Source organism: Moschus berezovskii, chromosome 12 (assembly GCF_049115385.1).
Source record: "Moschus berezovskii isolate FMDL1 chromosome 12, NW_MosBer_1.0, whole genome shotgun sequence".
NCBI classification, from domain to species: domain Eukaryota; kingdom Metazoa; phylum Chordata; class Mammalia; order Artiodactyla; family Moschidae; genus Moschus; species Moschus berezovskii.
The window spans coordinates 42,565,336-42,585,652 of record NC_142471.1 but is presented as its reverse complement, the minus strand read 5'-3'; the positions used below and the strand labels follow the sequence as shown (position 1 = coordinate 42,585,652).

Here is a 20,317-nt window from a genome sequence, read left to right as displayed (position 1 = left end):
CTCTTTGCAGAATTCTCTAGGCCAGAATACTGGAGTGGGTAGCCTTTCCCTTCTCCAGGGGATCTTCCCAACCCAGGGGTCAAACCCAGGTCTCCTGCATTGCAGGCAGATTTCTTTATCAGCTGAGCCACAAGGAAAGCCCAAGTATACTGGAATGGGTAGCCTATCCCTTCTCCAGTGGATCTTCCTGACCCAGGAATCGAACCAGGGTCTCCTGCATTGCAGGCAGATTCTTTACCAACTGAGCTATCAGGGAAGCCTTTATACTTTAAACTACAGCATAAAGAAAGTGGCAGGTGGTGACAAAAATGCAATTCTCCCACAACAATTGAGAGGACATAAAAACCTAGGGGAGGAGTGCAGAGAGAAAGAAGAATTGGGAGATAGCTTAGATACAAGTTAAAAATTTCTATCTCCTGTCCCAACCAGGACTAAGGCTGGGGTGAGGAAGCTCTCCAGTATGTTTGTGGGGAAGGATCTGGAATAGAAGATAATTATGTTTCCCTTTTCCAAGTCATGGTCCAGGAAACTACAAGCCTTTTAGCAAAACTTTACAGCTAACACTAATTCAATGTAGTAGGGGAACAACAGCCAATAACATGCCCAGACCACACTCTTGAAAAGCTACCTCAGAGTCCCAAGCATGCCAGCATAATGTGGAAACCACTAAGGAGTTTGCTTTGGACCAATGGATCCAAAAAAGCCTGGGATTAAGGAAGACCCAGCATACACAGACTTGCTGACCCGGACCAGAGGCCATGGACCTCAACCTCAGATGCAGTGGAGCAGACAGTGCCATTCAAGACTAAGTCAGTATAAGATACAATGTCAGTGGCCAAGGGCACAGGATGGCACAAAGATGAGAGGCCCCACCTCTATGGCAGAAAATATTACATGGCTTCTCTCTCAATACTTCCCACCCCAGAAAAAAAGAGGGGGTCTGTATGAGAAAACCAAACACTTATCCAAAGGACTAATTATTTACCTGAATATCTGAGTTAACTTGGAACTAACTAAGTTAAATCAGAAGGTACTGGCAAGGTTGTTTTCTATTATGTAGTAAAATAAGAAGCCCCAGAAATAAGGTAATTTTAGTTATAGAGAGAAAATGAAAATTACATGTTTGCACATTCAAATTTGTAGTTTACAAAATTTATGCCCACTATACTCCAGTACTGTTGCCTAGAAAATCCCATGGATGGAGGAGCCTGGTAGGCTGCAGTCCGTGGGGTCGCTAAGGGTCGGACACGACTGAGCGACTTCACTTTCACTTTTCACTTTCACACATTGGAGAAGGAAATGGCAACCCACTCCACTGTTCTTGCCTGGAGAATCCCAGGGACAGGAGAGCCTGGTGGTCTTCCGTCTATGGGGTCACACAGAGTCAGACACGACTGAAGTGACTTAGCAGCAGCAGCAGCAGCAGCAGCAGCATACTTTCAATTAAGTTTCTCACTGAACGAAAGGTAAAAAGATAAAGCCCTTGCAGACATGACCTACCTCTCCAAAATCACAGCATGCTGTTCTACAGCTGAACAACCAAAATCACACTGGTTCCCAAGATGTGTCAAGGCCTTTCCTCTCTCAGGCTTCCCAGGTGGTGCCAGCAATAAAGAACCTACCTGCCGGTTCAGGAGACACGAGAGATGCCAGTTCAATCCCTAATTTGGGAAGATATTTTGGAGTGGGAAATGGCAATCTGCTCCAGTATTCTTGCTGGAGGATTCCATGGACGAAGGAGCCTGGCAGGCTAGAGGCTATGAGGCTGCCAAGAGTCGGACATGACTGAATGTGTGCACAGACACACACAGACACCCAGACACACACTCTTCCTCTCCCCTGGTTTTTCCACGTGGTGTTTCCTTCACTTACACCCACAGCTCTTTATACAGGTTGCTCCAACTCAGCCTTTAATTTCAATGTGAACGTTCCATCCTTGAGGAGGACTCCAGCCACCCTATCTGAAGCTGCACGGTACCCTGTTACTTCCTCTCCAGCACTCCTTGCAATCTAAACTCCAAAGTTCTTCCTTGTCTGTCTTGTTCACCCCAGGGTCTGGTCAATAACAGGTGCTCAATAAACAGTTCTGTATAAATGAATGAATAAAGTAAAATGTGAGAGTCAAAATGAACTGTAAAATCTTCTAATAAATCTGAGTATTAAGGAGTTAAAAAAATTAAAAGTAAGACTTCTCTGGTGGCGTGGTAGATAAGGATCTGCCTGCCAATGTAGGGGACTCGGGTTTGGACCCTGGTCTGGGAAGATTCCATATGCCTCAGAGCAACCAAGCCTGTGCTCTAGACCCTGAGAGGCACAACTACTGAAGCCTGTGTACCCAGAGCTCAAGCTCCACAACAGAAGAAGCCACCACAATGATAAGCGCGTGCACCCCAAGGGAGAGTAGCCCCCCATCACCGTAACTAGAGAAAGCTCGTGGAAAGCAATGAAGACCCAGCATAGCCAAAACTAAATAAATAAAGCTTAAAAAAAGATTGCACTGGCTATTCAAGAGTCTTCGAAAAATAATTAAAAGTAGACAACCACCACATTTTAATTTGGATATCAAAGTCATATAAATGACCATAAATAAGTTCCTATTTCTAAGAACAATGCAATTACAGAGTTTTACAAAGATGGTATGTAAATCCACAGGGTGCCTTCTCCAGGCGAAAGCCACTAAAACAGAAACACAAAACAGAAACAAATCTAACAAAGAATCAAGACAAATTTCTTTTAAATTTAAATAAAGTCCATAAGAATAAAATTTAGCCTATAAAAACTGTGAAGAACAACAGAGTCTGTTTGAATATAATGGAAGGTGCTTCATCCTCTTTTATGGTTCAGTGATAATGTAATAGAATATCAGTTCTTTCCACATGAATTTATAACTCTAATGTAACTTTAAGAATACTAAGTATCTTATATGTGTCTGTGTGTGTTTACGTTAATCATGATAAATAGCAGACATACTAAAATATGTAAATAACAACATAAGTTCCAGTTCTCCAAAGTGATGCGCAAGATTAAAGCCAACTCATCCTATGAAAACAATTAAAAACACTAGGAAAAATACAAAAAGCAAACTCTTAAAAGTCATTAAGCCATAATAAGAGAGTAAGGAATACCCAGGTAAAATTCTAAGAGAAAATCAGGAACCTAGAATAAATTAGCATTGGAGCTGCTTTTGAACTGAGAGCATCTGAACTTGAGGAAAAATAAAAATTTTTGTTTGATGATGCCACAGGTTGTGAGGAACATAATTCAATGCACAAGACCCACATAAGATGACAGTCTAATAAGAGAGTATCACCGCAATAACCGATAATGCCAAAGGGCAACACTCTTATGGTAATAGTCACCTGAAAGTGAACCAGTCCCTGAAGTCCAGTAACCAAGTTTTGCATGGTCTCACGGTCCTGGGAATTACAAACCTTGGATTAAGGTGGCACTTTGCCTAATCCCAGGTGCCTATAGAAAAAAGCATAAAAAACTAAAAAGTTGCATATAAAGAATAGGTAAGATACACAGAAGATAAAGTGAGAGATGATAAAATTGGGTAAAGACAGTATTTTAAGGGGTTAACAGTTGAAATTATCCTGAAACCTATGACAGATCCCCATCTCTAGAATCAAAAATCACAAAGAACAAACATACAACAGAGTATATCAGTAAAGTCGATGAATTGGTTCTTGGAAGAGACACACCATCCGGTGAGCTATCCTGCCTGGTCTCTTCCCCTTTCTTCTCCTGTTTCTCTCCCTCCTCCGACAACATATAAACTCACACTCCAACCACAGTGAACTACGACGTAGCTATGTAACTCATGGGATTCCCTGACGGCTCAGCAGTAAAGAAGATGCCTGTAGGAGATGAGGGTTTGATCCCTGGGTTGGGAAGATCCCTTGGAGAAGAAAATGGCAACCCACTCCAGTATTCTTGCCTGGGATATCCCGTGGACAAGAGGAGTCTGGTGGGTTACAGTTCATGGGGTCGCAAAAGAGTTGCATACAACTTAACGACTAAACAACAACAAACTATTTCACACCATTTTGATCAGGATTCTTTTGTTTTGAAAAAGAAAACACTTGGACCACATTTAAAAGGTGGGACAAAGATATTACAAAAATACACATAAATGAGAAATGAAATTAAAATTAGAAAGTCATCTTTGTGACCAAATCACATCACAGGTTTCTGGCTAGCATTTAGATTGGCCATGGCTAGCCAAGAGGCATGTGCTGTCCAAAGGTACTGTCCCAAAAGGCAATCAATCATCTGGAACCTGAGGAATAAGGGATTAAGGTCACATGACCACCTGAAAGCATGTCCCACTGTGAGGACATAGCAGTGACCTTAAGATCAATAGTATAGCCACAGGTGCCACTCTCACATTCGTACATGATTACTGGAAAAACCATAGCTTTGCCTATACGGACCTTTGTCAGCAAAGTGATGTCTCTGCTTTCTAATACACTATCCAGGTTTGTCATAGCTTTTCTTCCGAGGAGAAAGTATTTTTATGTCAAGGCTGTAGTCACCATCCGATTGCCACAGATTGCCAGGAGAAATATACTTCAGATATGTAGATGACACCACTCTTATGACAGAAAGGAAAGAAGAACTAAAGAGCATCTTGATGAAAGTGAAAGAGGAGAGTGAAAAAGTTGGCTTAACTCAGCATTCAAAAAACTAAGATCATGGTATCCAGTCCTATCACTTCATGGTAAATAGATGGGGAAACAATGGAAACAGTGACAGACATTTTTGGGCTCCAAAATCAATGCAGATGGTGACTGCAGCCATGAAATTAAAAGACGCTTGCTCCTTGGAAGAAAAGCTATGACCAACCTAGACAACATATTAAAAAGCAGACACATTACTTTGCCGGGAAAGGTCCGTCTAGTCAAAGCTATGGTTTTTCCAATAGTCATGAAAGCTGAGCACCAAAGAATTGATGCTTTTGAACTGTGGTGTTGGAGAAGACTCTTAAGAGTCCCTTGGACTTCAAGGAGATCAAACCAGTATATCCTAAAGGAATCAGTCCTGAATATTCACTGGAAGGACTGCTACTAAAGCTGAAACTCCAACACTTTGGCCACACGATGTGAAGAACCGATTCCTTGGAAAAGACCCTGATGCTGGGAAAGATTGAAGGTGGGAGGAGAAGGGGACACAGAGGATGAGACGGTTGGATGGCATCACCAACTCAATGCATGTGAGTTTGAGTGAGCCCTGGGAGTTGGTGATGGACAGGGAAGCCTGGTATGCTGCAGTCCATGGGGTCTCAAAGAGTCGGACACGACTGAGCGACTGAACTGAACTGAACTGAACTGACTGGCCATGAAGTGATGGGACTGGATGCCATGATCTTAGTTTTCTGAGTGTTGAGTTTAAGCCAGCTTTTTCACTCTCCTCTTTCACCTTCATCAGGAGGCTCTTTAGTTCCTCTTCGCTTTCTGCCATTAGAGTGGTGTCATCTGCATATCTGAAGTGTTGATATTTCTCCCAGAAATCTTGATTCCATCTTATGTTTCATCCAGCCCAGCATTTCACATGATGTACCCTGCATATAAGTTAAATAAGCAGGGTAACAATATACAGCCTTGATGTACTCATCTCCTGATTTAGAACCAGTCTGTTGTTCCATGTAAGGTTCTAACTGTTGCTTCTTGACCTGCATACAGGTTTCTCAAGAGGCAGGTTAGTATTCCCATCTCTTTAAGAATTTTCCAGTTTGTTGTGATCCACACAGTCAAAGGCTTCAGTGTAATCAATGGAATGCAAGTTGATGTTTTTCTGGAATTCCCTTGCTTTTTCTATGATCCAATGGATGCTGGCAATTTGATCTGCCTTTTCTAAATCCACTATACATCTGGAAATTCTCAGTTCACATACTGTTGAAGCCTAGCTTGAAGGATTTTGAGCATTACCTTCCTAACATGTGAAACGAGTACAATTGTACAGTAGTTTGAACATTCTTGGGCTTCCCTGGTAGTTCAGTTAGTAAAGAGTCTGCCTGTGGCCTTTCTTTAGGATTGGAATGAAAACTGACCATTTCCAGTCCTGTGGTCACTGCTGAGTTTTCCAAATTTTCTGGCATTTCCAAGTTTCCAAAGTGCAGCACTTTTAACAACACCATCTTTTAGGATTTGAAATAGCTCAGTTGGAATTTCACCACCGCCACTTGCTTTGATTGAGGTAATGCTTTCTAAGGCCCACTTGAGTTCACACTCTAAGATGTCTGGCTCTAGGTGAGTGACCACACCATCATGGTTATCCGTGTCACTAAGACCTTTTTTATACAGTTTTTCTGTGTATTCTTGCCACCTCTTTTTAATCTCTTCTGCATCTGTTAGGTCCTTACCAATTCTGTTCTTTATTGTGCCCATCTTTGCATGAAATGTTCTATTAGTATCTCTAATGTCCTTGAAGAGATCTCTAGCTTTTCCCATTCTATTATTTTCCTCTATTTCTTTGCATTGTTCACTTAAGAATGCTTGCTTTCTTATCTCCCCTTGCTATTCTTTGGAACTCTGCATTCAGATGCTTATATCTTTCCTTTTCTCCTTTGCCTTTCGCTTCTCTTCTTTTCTCAGCTATTTATAAGTCCTCCTCAGACAACCATTTTGCCTCCTTGTTCTTTCTTTTTCTTGGGGATGGCTTTAGTCACCGCCTCCTGGACAGTGTTACGAACCTCCAGTCGTTGTTTCTTCAGGCACTTTGTCTACCAGATCTAATCCCTTGAATCTATTTGTCACCTCCATTGTATAATCATAAGGGATTTGATTTAGGTCATACCTGAATGGTCTAGTGGTTTTCCCTACTCTCTTTAAGTCTCTTTTTGCAATAGGGAGCTCATGATCTGAGCCACAGTCAGCTCCCAGTCTTGTTTTTGCTGACTGTATAGAGCTTCTCCATCTTCACCTGCAAAGAATATAATCAATCTCATTTTGGCATTGACTATCTGGTGATGTCCATGTATACAGTTGTCTCTTGTGTTGGAGGAGGGTGCTATGACTAGTGCATTCTCTTGGCAAAACTCTGTTGGCCTTTGCCCTGCTCCATTTAGTACTCCAAGGCCAAAACTGCCTGCTACTGCAGGTATCTCTTGAATTCCTACTTTTGCATTTCAATACCCTATGATGAAAAGGACATCATTTTTTAGTGTTAGTCCCAGAAGGTCTTGTAGGTCTTCAGAGAACCATTCTACTTCAGCTTCTTCGGCATTTGTGACTGGGGCACAGACTTGGAATACTGTGATGCTCCATAGTTTGCCCTAGAAATGAACTGAGATCATTCTATCATTTTTAAGAGTGCACCCAAGTACTGCATTTCGACGGCTCCCCTGGTGGCTCAGATGGTAAAAATCTACCTGCAATGCAGGAGACTCAGGTTCAGTCCCTGGGTCAGGAAGATCCCCTGGAGAATGGAACAGTGACCCACTCCAGTATTCCTTCCTGACTAGAGAATTCCGTGGACAGAGGAGCCTGGCAGGCTACAGTCCCTGGGGTCACAAAACGTCAGACACGGTTGAGTGATCAACAATTTCACAGCATTTCGAAGAATGGATGCTTTCAAACTACGGTGCTGGAGAAGACTCTTGAATGTCCCTTGGATTACAAGGAGATCAAACCAGTCAATCCTAAAGAAAATCAACCCCAAATATTCATTGGAAGGACTGATGCTGAAGCTGAAGCTCCAATAGTTTGGTCACATGATACAAAGAGCCAACTCACTGGAAAATACCCTGATTTTAGGAAAGACAGGGCATGAGGAGAAGGCAACAATGGAAGATGAGAGAGTTGGATGGCATCATCAACTCAATGGACATGAGTTTGAGCAAACTCCAGGAGATAGTGAAGGACAGGGAAGCCTGGCATCCTGCAGTCCACGGGGTTGCGAAGAGTCAGATATAACTGAGCACCTGAACAACAACAGCTACAGGTAATTTGGCAAAAAACATGTTGGTTAACATGATAATTTGACTGAAATGACAATCAAAAATAAACGTACTGACATTAATTCCTTACTTTTGATAAATGTATCATGGCTATGTAAGATGCGGGTAGTAGGGAAAGATGGGTAAAGGGAACTCTTTGTAGTATCTCTATAACTCTTCTGTAAATGTTATTTCTGAAGAAAAATTATTATAAACAAAATTATTCAAAACAAAAATCAATTCTCAAAAGTGCAAAAATGTAAAATACTTAGTCTTTTTTGTTGTCAATTGCAGTTTTCTCCTATTATATGAAAGTAGAGTATTCCTCTGAAATCTTTAAGCCAAAACAGCATAAATTGAAGAAGCGATTACCTTAGGAGACGTCTAGCTAAGGGATGCACAAAATAAATCGAGATAAAGCACGTACACACATAGGAACAGTTCAAAGCTATGGCTGAGTGTGTTACCAGAGAGTTTGGTGGTGGACCACCTCTATAACAGCTGGCTCCCTTCAAGACAAATGCTGAATGCTATTTTTGCTTTTTGCCTTTTTCCATAAAAGTGAAAATCCTCTTCAGATTGCTTTCAATTATTGAAAACAGGCACTAATGTAGGTCTTTCATAAAAGTGGAGTAAATCGAACTTTCCAAAAGTGGGGGATGCTGTACCTGTATTCATACCTTAATTATTCATGGAGTGCTTATATGATCCTATATATATATATTTTAGAATTATTATTTCATATTTCAAGATTTCCAGGTTTTATCCTACTGTTTAATATTCTAATTGATTTTTTACTAGTCATTACTGCTTTCACTGATAACTACAGAGAAAAATTAGAAAAATATAAACCTTCCATATTGAGAAAAAATATGAAAAGACTGGGATTTACATTAGAAATAATATGAATCTATACAATCAGGTTAGGAATAAAATCTGAGCATCCCTTACTATCCCATCTATCCTGTTTCTGAGTTCAGACACCAAGAGCTGGGTCAGTGAGGAACACCTGTAATTCAAAATGCACAGGTATTATGGACTTACGTATAGTTTTTTGTTATTCTCATTGGTACACTTTTTCAGTTTTCTCTAAGGAAATGTTAAAATAAATTAAACCCATAAGAGGCAAGGATTTGGAACTTCTCAGGGCCCGGGTTTTTTTTTTTTTTTTAGCTTTTTCCACTTAAACTTTTTCTAAGTAATTTAGGGAGTCAATAAATAAAGCCAATTTCAATTGCTTCCTGAAGGTAGCTTAGTTCACTTTTCTGGTGTTTGTATTGCATTTTTTAAAAAAGGCTAAAAAAAATGAAATTACAGAAGATAGTCTATAATTAATTGGAATAGACTTGTAAAAATATACCAGAGTATTATTCAAAATAAATTCATTTTTACCTTACCTAGAAAAAACACATGAAGGTAAGGATAAATATTTGCTTTAACTTGAAACTTTCATCACAAATGTCCTACATTCTTGAAGTCTAGATATGTGTTCTTTGTGTATTAGCAGCTTTTCACTGACACTTCATTTATTTCTTTTTCTTAAATAGCTGACTCGAATTTTCATTGTGGATGGCTGGCAGGTATCAACTTCTAGAACCTAAGATGTAATCCCCTTTATGTTTCTTTGATTTACATGACCCTACAAGAATGCAATCAAAGATTCTATGGTTGATTAAGACACTGTGGAGGACAAAACTACTTGAAGGACACCTTTACATATTGACCCCACTCTCAGGCTGTGTTTCTGACCATATGTTACTATAACAATGACTATGATGAGGCTGTTATTTCCACCCTTGAAACAAAGATAAGAAGAACTTTCAATTTCAACATAAAGGTCACACTGCTACTGCTGCTAAGTCACTTCAGTCGTGTCTGACTCTGTGTGACCCCATAGACGGAAGCCCACCAGGCTCCCCCTTCCCTGGGATTCTCCAGGCAAGAACACTGGAGTGGGTTGCCATTTCCTTCTCCAATGTGTGAAAGTGAAAAGTGAAAGTGAAGTCGCTCAGTCGTGTCCGACCCTTAGCGACCCCATGGACTACAGCCTACCAGGCTCCTCCATCCATGGGATTTTCTAGGCAATAGTACTGGAGTGGCTTGCCATTGCCAAGGTCACACTAGTTATTTTCATTTAAGCCACTTGTCTATGTGTTACTCCAAGGACAGTAAGTTGCTGACAGCAGCTTCAACTGAAAATGTGTTGAAATCATTTGAGCATTTGATATTTCATTATAATTCTCAAGATTTTCCCCAGAAGTTAAGAATGGGTTTCTGTTCTAGCAACAGAGTAAACACCACAGCATGGAGTTATTGCTGTATAAGCTGTCAATGGCAAAAAGCTTTTCAAAAAAAAAGGAGACATACTCTTAAACCTATCATCATTATATAAGATGTTGAAGGGAACTAGACTCTGAAAATTTCTCAATACAGAGAGCACAAAACACAGTGACAATAGTTCCAAAGGGTACTAGAATCTGCAGATTTCTCAATGTAGAGAACATGAAACCATAAGCATCACAATTCCCAGTGTTATGAATGTTTCACCCATCTTAAACTGTACTTGTATTCTAAAAATATATATTATTACAATAAGATAATTCAGAGAGCATTAGTTACTTTCAATGATAAATACGGCAAAAACTGTTGGCTACCAATTTAACAATTTTTCCTTCCACAGCTTTCTCCCTTGCTGGCAAGCCTGCCTATACCTCAGAAGCTAAAAGTGCCACAAAGTTCTCTTTCTAACCTCTGTTACAGCAAGAGCATGAATTAATAATCCTATCTACTGGGGCTTCAGAGAGCGGATGCTGGCCGGCAGGCCTTTGGAAAAGGCTTTCTTCACCAATAAAGAGATATGTAGGACTTCCCTGGTGGTACACTGGATAAGAATCCATTTGCCAATGCAGGGGACACAGGTTTGATCCCTGGTCCGGAAAGATTCCACATACCATGGAAAAACTATGCCCGTGTCCCACAACTATACTGAACCTGTGCTCCAGAGCCCATGTGCTGCAACTACTGAAGCCAGCATGCTGTAGAGGCCTGCAGGCTGCAACTACTGAGCCCGTGTGCCAAAACTACTAAAGCCTGCACGTCTAGAGCCTGTGCTCTGCAATAAGAGAAGCCACAGCAATGAAAAGCCCACCAACCCTAAGAGAGTGGTCCCAGCCTGCCGCAACTAGAGAAAGTCCTCACAAAACAATGAAGATCCGTACGGGAAGAAACTGCTGCCCTAGGTAATACTTAGTTGCATCTGCATGTGACCCTAGAACCACTGTAGCAATCTCACAACCCTAAGAAAAGATATCACCACTTTGCTAAAAATAACCGAGAAATCACTGAGTAACTAAGCCCTGTACCAACAATGAATATCCTTGCATCCAGACTTCTTGTGCTCAGTTGCTTAGTCGTGTAGGGCTCTCTGCAGCCCCACAGACAGCCAGGCAGGCACCTGTCCATGGAATTTTCCAGGCAAGAATACTGGAGCAGGTTGCCATTTCCAATTCCAGGGGATCTTCCCAACTTAGGGATCAAACCCGCACTTCTTAATGTCTCCTGCACTAGCAGGAGGATGCTTTACCACTAGTGCCACCTTCTTGTCCGATAAGTTATTAGTTTATGGCTTTAGTTTAAGCCACTCTTATCTGGATATTGTCACTTGCGGGCCAATACATCTGTTCACTGCATGCTACCAAGATCAGGCATTTGTGTGTATGTGTATGTTAGTCGCTCAGTCATGTCCTACTCTTTGTAACCCCATGGACTCCTCTGTCCATAGGATTTTCAAGGCAAGAAAACTAGAGTGGGTTGCCATTTCCTTCTTCAGGGGATCTTCCCAACCCAGGGCTCAAACCTGAGTCTCCTGCATTGCAGGCGGATTCTTCACCATCTGAGCCACCAGGGAAGCAAATATCTGTTCACGGCAAGCTATCGAGATCGGGCATTTAGACTACTGCTACTTAGCTGACTCCAGTCATTACTGTTACTCGAAAACTGGGTAGGCCTCTTGGTGGGTGCCCAGCCAATATGATAGGGATAGAATAGAATAGTTATACAGGTAGTTGTAGAAGTCCCAGTAGGGGACTGTAGATAGAAAAAGAAACCTCAAGAAAGCTACTGGAACACTGTTCAATGAAGCAGGCTTGCTTAACCAAATAACTATAAACAAAACCACAAGATATGCCCCAGGCCATTAGATGGAAGAAAAACGTCACCACCCTTCTAGAGTCAGACACTTTCCTGCCAAATATGAAGGAGGATCTAGTGATGTATGCCTTACATCTGCATCTATGTCTGCTTGAAGAAGGCGGTCTTTTCCCCTCCCACTTTTTTTCATTATAAAATGGGTAGTCCTCTCAATCCTTAGGGAGAGTTCCCTTGCCTGCCCACCTGCATCTCTTATAAGCATCCTATGTTAACAGATCTACTTCTTGCCTATCACTTTGTCTCTCACTGAACTCCTTCTACACTGAGACACAAAGAAGCTGAGTCTCAGTTAAGTCCAGACATAAGGTGAGTGATTCTAATGAAAAGATTGTGGGTTAGAGTCCCAAACTGGGTTTTGGCTGGGTTCCAGTCCTGGCCTCATAGGTTCAAGTCTCAAACTAGGTTTTGGCTGGGTTTGAGTCTCAGCACATGGGTTCAAGCCCCGGTCTGAGGTAAATGATTTCAAACAGGCACAACCAAGCCAAAGATCAGGAGACAGAAGGATGTATTATTTGCAGCAAGTAAGGAGGACACCAGGTATCTTTCCCAAAGCAGTCTTTTCCCAAACAGCAAAAATGGGGAGGTTTTGCTTTGTTCTAATTTATCTATGCGAAAATCACTCAGTCGTGTCCAACTCTTTGCAACCCCAAGGACTATATAGTCCATGGAATTCTCCAGGCCAGAATACTGGAATGGGTAGCCTTTTTCTTCTCCAGGGGATCTTCCCAATCCAGGGATCAAACCCAGGTCTCCCACATTACAGGCAAATTCTTTACCAGCTGAGCCACAAGGGAAATAAATAATTTATTTATTTGGCTGCACCAGGTCTTAGGTGAGGTATGCTGAATCTTTAGTTGCATTGTGAGAACTCTTAGTTGTGGCATCTATCTTCATGACCAGGGGTCAAACCCAGGCCCCCTGCATTGGCAGAAGGGAGTCTTATCCACTGGACCACCAGGGAAGTCCAAAAAGTGGGGAAGTTTTAAGCTAAGGGTACATGCATATTCATGAACAGGCCTGAGTAAAGGAGAATTTGGCATAAAATTGGGACAAGGAACTTCAGGGTGGTCCAGTGGTTAAAACCCCTTGCTTTCACTGCAAGGGTACAGGTTCAATCCCTGGTCGGGTGAACTAAGATCCCACAAGCTGAGCAGTGTGACCAAAACAACAACAAATTGGAGCAAATTGGGGCAGAGGTCAACAGAGTCCAAGCTTTGGTTGATTAAGGTCAGGAGGGTCAGCATCCTTCCATCCTCTACCTGGGTGGGGGCCTTAGTTCCTGCAGAACTCAAAGATATATTATGTACATCTCATGAGGAGGAACTACATTGCACTATTGTTTGACTGTCTTTTCTCTGTCCTGTATTCCCTCACTTTCCTTAAGGTCATAATTACTGCCAGACTTCTTTCATGGGCAAGCACTGTAGCCAGACATAGATCACAAAATGGCTTCTCTTATGTCAAGAAAGTGGTGCCTGGTTCTTCTCCAGAGACTGCTTAACTTATCTGTTTACATTACCAGTGTCTCAGACACCTTACTCCCTACTGATTCATTCATTTTTTTTTTTCTGCCTTTTACTAAGGAGCAAACTCAGTATAATATACATACATTCATGGAGTCACAAAAAGAGTCAGACACAACCGAGCAACTAACACTTTCACATGCTTCAAAATAAAGTCTGTTTCCTCTGTAACTCTTCATCATGGTCAATGGGAAGCTACTTTTTGCTCCTCCAGTATATTTTTCAGTTATGACTGCTTTTAATAGCATCAGAGACATGTTGCAATTTTTAGCTTATACTTTCTTACTATTGAAAATAATTTCATATTGAAATCAAAACTGATCTAAAGAGGAAGGAACAAGATGGCGGAGGGATAAGATGGCAAGACCACTTTCTCCCCCACAAATTCATCAAAAGAACATTTGAACGCGGAGTAAAGTCCACAAAACAACTTCTGAATACTGGCAGAGGACATCAGGCTCCCAGAAAAGCAGCCCATTGTCTTCTAAAGGAGAGAGAAGAAATCCAGCTCCACCCACCAGAACACCGACACATGCTTCCCTAACCAGGGAACCCGGACAAGTCACCCGTCCAACCCCACACACAGCGAAGAAACTACGTAATAAAGAGAACTCCACAAACTGCAAGAAGAGGGAAAGGCCACCCCAAGCAAAGCAATATAAGCAAGATGAAGAGGCAGAGAAATACCCAGCAAGTAAAGGAACAAGATAATTGCCCACCAACACAAACAAAAGAAGAAGATATAGGGAATTTACCTGATAAAGAATTTCAAATTTTGATGGTGAAAATGATTCAAAATCTTGAAAGCAAAATGGAGTTACAGATAAATAACCTGGAGAAAAGGATTGAGAAGATGGAAGAAAGATTTAATAAGGACTTAGAAGAAATCAAAAAGAGTCAATATACAATGAATAATGCAATAGATGAGATCAGAAACACTCTGGAGGGAACAAACAGTAGATTAACAGAGGCAGAAGACAGGATAAGCGAACTAGAAGATAGAATTGTAGAAATAAATGAAACAGAGAGGAAAAAAGAAAAACGAATTAAAAGAAATGAGGACAATATTAGAGACCTCTGGGACAATGTTAAACGCTCCAACATTCGAATCATAGGAGTCCCAGAAGAAGAAGACAAAAAGAAAGACCATGAGAGAATACTTGAGGAGATAATAGTTGAAAACTTCCCTAAAATGGGGAAAGAAATAATCACCCAAGTCCAAGAAACCCAGAGAGTCCCCAACAGAATAAACCCAAGGCGAAATACTCCAAGACACATATTAATCAAATTAACAAAGATCAAACACAAAGAACAAATATTAAAAGCAGCAAGGGAAAAGCAGCAAATAACACATAAGGGGATTCCCATAAGGATAACAGCTGATCTTTCAACAGAAACTCTTCAGGCCAGAAGGGAGTGGCAAGACATACTTAAAGTGATGAAAGAAAATACCCTACAGCCCAGATTACTATACCCAGCAAGGATCTCATTCAAATATGAAGGAGAAATCAAAAGCTTTACAGACAAGCAAAAGCTGAGGGAATTCAGCATCACCAAACCAGCTCTCCAACAAATGCTAAAGGATCTTCTATAGACAGGATACACAGAAAGAGTGTATAAACTTGAACCCAAAGCAATAAAGAAAATGGCTATGGGATCGTACTTATCAATAATTACCTTAAACGTAAATGGGTTGAAATTTTCAAAAAGGCTAGGAAACAATTCTCATAGCCATCAATAGTTCAGTGTTGAGTTCATGAATAGTTTTTAAAGTTTGGGACAAACTGTAGTATTTGCTATTTGAAGTATTATTTGTAATTGGCATATTACGATGTAACATTGGTCTTCATTTCCATCTTAAAACGCCTAAAAATGCCTAACAGGTTTTTAGATTTGTGAATTTTAGTTGAAATGTATTTTACAATGTTACTAAACCTGAAGAAATATTGAAATATTTCAGAGAACTTATTCACTGTACATTTAATTTATTTTATTTATAAAAGTTATGAACTGTAGAAAGTTTTACTTGTTGGGTCAAATGCTTGTTGCTTCAAATGCTTGTTGCATTTGAAGTGCTAGTTAAAAGAAAATCAAATACCTTCAATGTATAAATGCTATTAAGTTTTTAAAGGACTCTGGAGTATAAGTAAGTTTGTTTAAAGAAATTTAGTCTGTTCAACTTGAAAAAAATAAATAAATAAAATTGGAAAAAAAAAACTGATCTAAAATTTCTAGAAAGAAAATGCTAAAGACAGAATCAAGATTTGCATTTACATGTCATCTACATAGATAAATAAGTGGAGCTGAATGGTGAGGCACCTTGAATAATAAATAATTGAATGTACTATCTTTTGGGGGCTTCCCTAGTGGCTCAGAGGTTAAAGCGTCTGCCTCCAATGTGGGAGACCCGGGTTCGATCCCTGGGTCGGGAAGATCCCCTGGAGAAGGAAACGGTAACCCACAACAGTATTCTTGCCTGGAGAATCCCGTGGACGGAGAAGCCTGGTAGGCTACAGTCCACAGGGTCGCATAGAGTCGGACACGACTGAGCGACAGAACGGAACGGAACTATCTTTTTACCTATAAAGAAAACAAACAAACGAAATGTCAGTTTAAAAAAAGAGACAGAGACATGATGAATTACATACATGTGAGTTCAAAATCCTGGCTTACAGATAATTTTTAAGAAAGAAAGTGAAAGTAAGTGAAGTCGCTCAGTCGTGTCCGACTCTTTGCGACTCCATGGACTGTAGTCCACCACACTTCTCCATCCATGGAATTTTCCAGGCATGAGTACTGGAGTCATTTGCCATTTCCTGACCTCTTAAAAATTGTTTCTTGTATGCTATGCTTAAAGGGATAAAGATACTACTATGATATTTCATGTTTACTCACAACAGGGAAAGAATCCTTAAGCAAGACTTGATAAAACCTTTGCTGAATATTATTCAGTGATGCAGTAAAATGAAAACTCAGCCAAACTATCCAAACAGATATAACTGACATTTGATTTATTAAGGGGGAAAAAAAAAAGGTTTTTAGAGAGAAAAAGACTATAAATCCTGAAAATTTCAGGTCCTTCTCTTTGATATACTTTCTTTTACTATTTTTCTGCTTATTACACAAACACACTAGGGGAGAAAAAAAATTACCCTTTTCTGAATATCAATCAGAAGCATAAAAGGAAATATTAGAAAAAATTATTCTTAAAACTATGGCACAAAGACTTAAAAAACAATTTCAGATGCACCAAAATTACCAATCAGTTCAGTTCAGTTGCTCACTGTGTGTGTTATCTTTGCAACCCCATGGACTGAAGCACGCCAGTCTTCCCTGTCCATCACCAACTCCCAGAGCTTACTGCTCAAACTCGTGTCCACCGAGTTGGTGATGCCATCCAACCATCTCATCCTCTGTGTCCCCTTCTACTCCTGCTCTCAATCTTTCCCAGCATCAGGGTCTTTTCAAATGAGTCAGTTCTTCCCATCAGGTGGCCAAAGTATTGGAGTTTCAGCTTCAGCAGCAGTCCTTCCAATGAATATTCAGGACTCATTTCCTTTAGGATGGACTAGGTTGGATCTCCTTGTAGTCCAAGGGACTCTCAAGAGTCTTCTCCAACACCACGTTTCAAAAGCATCAATTCTTCAGCCCTCAGCTTTCTTTATAGTGTAACTCTCACATCCATACATGACTACTGGAAAAACCATACCTTTGACTAGACAGACCTTTGTTGGTCAAGTAATGTGTTTGCTTTTTAATATGCTTCCCAGGTTGGTCATAACTTTTCTTCCAAGGAGCAAGCATCTTTTAATTTCATGGCTGCAGTCACCATCTGCAGTGTTTTTGGAGCCCAAAAAATAAAGTCTCTCACTGTTTCCATTGTTTCCTCATCTATTTGCCATGAAGTGATGGGACCAGATGCCATGATCTTAGTTTTCTGAATGTTGAGCTTCAAGCCAAGTTTTTCACTCTCCTCTTTCACTTTCATCAAGAGGCTCTTTACTTCTTCTTTGCTTTCTGCCATAAGAGTGGTGTCTGCATATCTGAGGTTATTGATATTTCTCCCAGCAATCTTGATTCCAGCTTGTGCTTCATTTGGCCCGGCATTTCTCATGATGTACTCTGCATATAAGTTAAATAAGCAAGGTGACAATATACAGCCTTGGGAAAGTACTCCTTTCCCAATTTGGAACCAGTCTGTTGTTCCATGTCCAGTTCTAACTGATGCTTCTTGACCTGCGTACAGGTTTCTTAGGAGGCAGGTCAGGTGGTCTGGTATTCCCATCTCTTGAAGAATTTTCCAGTTTGTTGTGATCCACACAGTCAAAGGCTTTGGCATAGTCAATAAAGCAGAAGTAGATGTTATTTTGGAACTCTCTTGCTTTTCCATGATCCAACAGATGTTGGCAATTTGATCTCTGGTTCCTCTGCCTTTTCTAAATTCAGTTTGAACATCTGCAATTTCACGGTTCATGTACCACTGAAGCCTGGCTTGGAGAATTTTGAGCATGACTTTACTAGCATGTGAGATGAGTCCAATTGTGAGATAGTTTGAGCATTCTTTGGCATTGCCTTTCTTTGGGATTGGAATGCAAACAGACCTTTTCCAATCCTGTGGCCACTGCTGAGTTTTCCAAATTTGCTGGCATATCAAGTACAACACTTTTGCAGCAGCATCTTATAGGATTTGAAATAGCTCAACTGGAATTCCAAGACCTCCACTAGCTTTGTTCATAGTGATGCTTCCTAAGGCCCACTTGACTTTGCATTCCAGGATGTCTGGCTCTAGGCCAGTGATCACACCATCGTGGTTATCTGGGTCATGAAGATCATTTTTGTATAGTTCTTCTGTGTATTCTTGCCACCTCTTCTTAATATCTTCTGCTTCTGTTAGGTCCATTCCATTTCTGTCCTTTATTGTGCCCATCTTTGCATGAAATGTCCCCTTGGTATCTCTAATTTTCTTGAAGAGATCTCTAGTCTTTCCATTTCTGTTTTCTTCCTCTATTTCTTTGCATTGATCACTGAGGAAGGCTTTCTTATCTCTCCTTGCTATTCTGTGGAACTCTGCATTCAAATGGGTATATCTTTCCTTTTCTCCTTTGCTTTTGCGTCTTTTCTTTCCTCAGCTATTTTGTAAGGCCTCCTCAGACAACCATTTTGCCTTTTGCATTTCTTTTTCTTACGGATGGTCTTGATCACTGCCTCCTGTACAATGTCACAAACCTCCGTCCATAGTTCTTCAGGCACTGTCTATCAGATCTAATCCCTTGAATCTATTTCTCACTTCCACTGTATAATCATAAGGGATTTGATTTAGGTCATACCTGAATGGTCCAGCGGTTTTCCCTACTTTCTTCAATTTCAGTCTGAATTTTGCAATAAGGAGTTTATGATCTGAGCCACAGTCAGCTCCCAGTCTTGTTTTTGCTGACTGTATAGAGTTTCTCCATCTTTGACTGCAAAGAATATAATCGATCTGATTTTGACCTATCTTCAGACCTATGTTAATGATCTTTCCTTTTTATGGGGTATACTCTTCTCTCCGCTACACTCATCTGGGTGAATAATGAGGTACTGACAAGCACTTGTGAACTAAACCCTATAAAACTTAGCAACATGGGGACCTGATTAAAAGAAACAAGATTTTTAGCTCCTTGTTTTAAAAGTCCTTGTTAAAAAATTAAATTTGATTTGTTATACAGCTGGTTTTATTATATCATTTTTAATATCCAAACAGGACAATGATTTTTTGTCAAATATGAACTAAGCAACTCTGTAAGTAAAATTATGATGACTACTAAATTCTTTTCAGTTCAAATTCACTACTCATACTTAAGACACTAAAGCAGACCTGAGATGAAGAGTTTGAAAACCGATATTCTATGTAATAGGTTATTCACTGCAGCACTCCTGTAATTTCAAGAAACTGGAAACAACCTACATGACCATCAGTAAGAGACTAGTTAAAAATAATTATGGCACATTCACACAATGAAATACTATACAACATTAAAAAAAATAAAAAGGTAAGGGGCAATCAGGCAATAAAGTAAAACACATCCAGATTGGAAAGGAAAAAATAAACCTATCTCTATCTGTAGATGACATGATCTTGTACACAGAAAATCCTAATGAATTCACTAAAATAATTATCAGAACTAATAAATGAGTTCAGTCAATAAATGAGACCTATATTGATAAAAGATCAATAGAGGGACTTTCCTGGTGGTCCAGTGCCTAAGACTCAGCACTCCCAATGCTAGGGACCCAGGTTAGATTCCTGATCACAAATTAGACTTCACATGCTGAAACTAAAGACCCTGCATGCTGTAACTAAGATCCAGGGCAACCAAATAAATACATAAATGAGTATTTTTTAAAAGGTCGATATATAATATTCAACTATATTTTTGTATACTTGCAATGGATAATCTGAAAATGGAGTTAAGAAAACAATTCCAGTTATAATAGCATCAAAAAGAGTAAAATATTTATTAATAAATTTAAGAAAAGAAGCACAAAACTTAGATATTCTAAAAAGACAAAACATAAATGAGGGAAATTTCAAAAGACTCAAATAAATTAAAAGACATATTCATGTTCTGATTCATAAAGATATAATACTGTTAAAATAGCACCACTC

General features: G+C 40.1%; 1 protein-coding gene across 5 annotated transcripts in view; it reads right to left on the bottom strand.

Moving 5' to 3' along the window:
- SHLD2 (shieldin complex subunit 2) overlaps positions 1 to 20,317 on the bottom strand; it is a 113,035-nt gene that overhangs the window by 85,083 nt on the left and 7,635 nt on the right. The window contains exon 2 of one of the 5 annotated variants that reach the window (XM_088842080.1): positions 3,360 to 3,468. The exons of the other annotated variants lie outside the window; for them this stretch is intronic. The gene's annotated coding sequence lies outside the window, so the exon portion shown is untranslated. The remainder of the gene's footprint in view (positions 1 to 3,359; positions 3,469 to 20,317) is intronic. 5 annotated transcript variants of the gene reach the window in all.